Consider the following 3,997-nt stretch of genomic DNA (forward strand, 5'->3'; position numbering starts at 1 on the left):
TGTTATGCAGACTGTCCCCAAAGAACGTCTATGCTCACTGCTTATTTGTACAGTTTTTGCTTGTTTTTCTTTTCAGTTGACAATATAAATTAAACAATTTTACAATGAAATTAACACACATTGTGTGTGTGTGTGTGTGTGTGTGTGTGTGTGTCTGTGTGTGTGTGTGTGTCTGTGTGTGTGTGTGTTGTGTGTGTGTGTGTGCAGCATTTCCGTTGGCCTCACTATGGTAAAGTGATCCGAGATGAAGTTTTGTCCATCAGTGTTTACAACTGCAGTAAAGTCTTCTCTAACAGGTAACACGCACACACACACACACACACACACACACACACACACACACACACGCACATGCACATACATATATACAACACATATTGATTTCATATCCGTCATACTTAAAATTAGTGTGTTTGTGTTTGTGTGTGTTTGTGTGAAGACTGCTCGGGAAGCTGGTTGTCAGTCTCCAGCATGTTGTCACCGCAGGGAGGCTGTTGCTACGGGAACCACTCACTGATGCCAACTACAGCCTGACTGATGTAATGACACACATACACACACACACTTTATATCATTATTTATTTTATGTACAAGAAGTTTCTGATATCTCTGGTGAAATCACTTTTGGTCGCTCTGTCTCTCCGTAGATCTATATAGAGTTGGATATTCGGTATCATCCAGTTGAGGGAACAGCAGGAAGTTGGGACGGACTCGACTTCCTGCAAGTTGAAGACAAGGATGAGTAAGATGACATGTCCACAATAAACCGGAAACATCTGAAGACACATCTTTGCCATGAAACTGTAAAAACAACAGTCCATCTTTATAATTTTGTTTCTCTTCTTTCCATCATCTTCAGATCATCTCTGGTCATCAGGAACGAAGCGTTTGGCGACCCTGAGAGGTGAGAATGTCTACAACTCACACATTCATTCTCTTAGCTAGAGAGATACTTGATTTTTAGACCAATACTGAAATTTTGGACATGCCCCGAGTATGCAAAGGGCTGTAGTGTGAACATCCAATCATGAACATAGGAATCATCTGACCACTAATTCAGCCTTGAGTTTAAATATTTCATCACAGATACTGTATGTGTTACTATAAGATCAAGAATGAGCCTCCATGTGCAAGTTCGATACACTTGCTCGTTTTAATCTGTTTGACAAGAAGCCTCATTACTCTGACTTCTGAGTCTTTTCTTCAAAGCTGCTCGGTATGAAAGGATCATTAAGTGGAGGGTGATGAGATGCGTTTTTTTCTGGAGAAAAGTGATAAAGAAGCAAAATGAAAATCATCATAATTGTGAATACTGACAGATTCATTGTCCTCAGCTCTGCTATAGACAATTGGTATTGATGTCAACAATTTTTAAACCCCACCCTACTGCGACTGACAGAAGGATAAAACAAAGCACACTGAATGTTTGAGGAAACTGTTTACTGTTTAAAACTGATTACTCTCCCTCTCTCCTCCCTGTCAGTCAGCCGACCGTCACTCGCACAGATCAGGTGGAGAGAGAGGCTCGGCGTCTGGGGCGGAACCTGGTCCGGACTGGGGATGAGGACGAAGACGAAGATGATGATGAGGATTATGATGATGACCTGATGGATATGGAGGCTTCTAACATCATCTTCACTCCTTTGCTGAGGTCTGTTTACTTAAAGTCCCCCTTCACCCGAGAATGTTTATCCTCTTTTTCCTTCAGTTGGATGTTTGAGCTTCACTGTGCAGAATGATGTGTGTGTGCAGAGTTTGATGCCAGAAGGCTGTTTTTACATTTATCTGCTGAGGGAGGAAAGTTCCTCTGTGCTCATTGAAAATAAGGTTTTTAATGGTGGGCCTTCAAGCATGATTTGGGACATCACAACTGTTTTGTACATCAATCCTGGTCCAATATTCAACTTATACAAGTGTGATGTGGAAACGTAATGCCTCCAGTGCACAAACACTGAGAAAGGACTTTACAGTGTGAAGTGGGAGACATCTTGTGTCCAGCAGTTAAGCTTTTTAAATTAAACATATTTGCATATTCATAGATTTTGGAATTTTTAACGAGAGATCATGAGTAGATGTAATTTTAAGGATTTTAACAAGATAATTCAACTTTTCTTTATTTTTGAAAAACCATATCAGACGAACATTATTGTTCCAAGCAGAGTATTTTTATTCTCAACTCATCTGGGTGCAATAAAACTGATCTGCTGTCACTAATGTGTGTGTGTGTGTGTGTGTGTGTGTAGTCGTTGCAGGCCGCTGTCCAGACATGTTGTTGCGGCAACGCCCAGAGTCCAGAGCTTTCAGGTGAGTTTTTTCATCCACACATTTTTGAATGCTCTGGGGTCTCCTCCCAGTTCAATGTGTCTGGAAAACCTTTTTAGGCATCCGGATCAGAGCATCACAACATGAAAACAGAATTGTGACAAGACAGAGCAGTGGTGGAGCTCAACACCCACTGAGAACGAGCTTTACTTCCTGCTGATATACAGCTCTCGCTCTGGTTATACAAGAAATCGCTCATAACAGCAGTGTAAGGATCCTGCACTCCTGTAACAGCCCTCATAAGACACGAGGGACACAGTCATAAGCCTTCTCCATGTCCACAGAACATGTAGACTGGATGGGTAAACTCCCATGAACCCTCCAGCATCCTTGCAAGAGTAAAGAGGTGGACTACTGTCCCACAACTGGAACAGAATCTGCATTGTTTCTCCTGAATCTGAGATTAGACAATCAGCGTCCAGGAGTCTGAGCACTGTGATAATTTGAGCTAACCCTCTTGTCCCCCTTTTTGAAAATGTGAACCATCCCACTCTACCAGTCCACATGCACTGTCCCTGACCTCCACACAACACAGAAGAGGTGTGTCTGTAAAGACAGCCCGACAATATCCGGAGCCTTCTGCACATCAGGGTGAATCTCATTCTCATTCTGGTGGCTTGTGACTGTGGAGCTTTTTAGCTTTCTCAGTGATCTCTGTTAAGGATATGAATAAAAATTCCCCTAAGTCCTTCGACCCTGCCTCCTCCACAGCAGATGTGTCATCACGCTTAGCAGTTCTTCAAATGATCCCTTTCACTGCTCAGCATATCCTCAGCTTGCCCCTCCCGAGTCGTCGGACAGTTTGCCTGAACATCTTTGAGATCAATCAAAGTCCTTCCCCATGACCCTTCCCCACAAGTTTTTACTTCAGCATCTAGTGAAGCTGCAGCCATTCTGGCCTCTTGATAGGTTACCTGTCTTCTGCCTCAGGAGATATCTTGGCCACCAGCTGATTCTTTGGTTGCTGCAACAACAAGCACCTTCTCTACCCATAGACTCCAAGAGGGCTGAATACTCAGAACTGCTTTTAGGCATATAGGCACAAACAAGTCAGAGTTTTCCTCCCAGCAACACACTGTACACACATGTAACAACCATCTTGTTATCGGGGGAAAACTTTAACACAACTGCGCTCAGCCTGGAGCTCATGAGTATCCCCGCACCTGCCTGCCACCTCTCACCATGAGCAACAAGACAGGCAAAAATATACATATCTAAAAACTGTTTATGCAGCCAGAGTCCAGCACACCTGACCTCTATTCCTCCATGTTGCTTCTTTGGGCCCCACAGGTCTAGGCCTGACTATGAGGCTGGCTACCCTTCCAGGTCTAGGAGGCTCTAGGAGGTGGCCTCGGTATCCCTAATCTGGGACATGCAAACCTCTTCATCATCATGACATTAAGTTCCATCTTTTTTGATGTACCTCAAGGGGACATGAAATCAGCAGACAGACCTCTCAGCAGTTCAGTCATTTGTGTGTGTGTGTGTGTGTGTGTGCGTGTGTGTGTGTGTGTGTGTGTGTGTGTGTGTGTGTGTGTGTGCATGCAGGTGAATGTGAACATCCTGGAGGCTCAAAAGCTGGTTGGAGTGAACATCAACCCTGCCGTTTTCATCAGAGTGGGAAATCAGAAAAAACACACAGCGACGCAGAAATCGACCAACTGTCCCTTCTACA

This window comes from Thunnus albacares, chromosome 4 (assembly GCF_914725855.1).
Source record: "Thunnus albacares chromosome 4, fThuAlb1.1, whole genome shotgun sequence".
In the NCBI taxonomy this organism is placed as follows: domain Eukaryota; kingdom Metazoa; phylum Chordata; class Actinopteri; order Scombriformes; family Scombridae; genus Thunnus; species Thunnus albacares.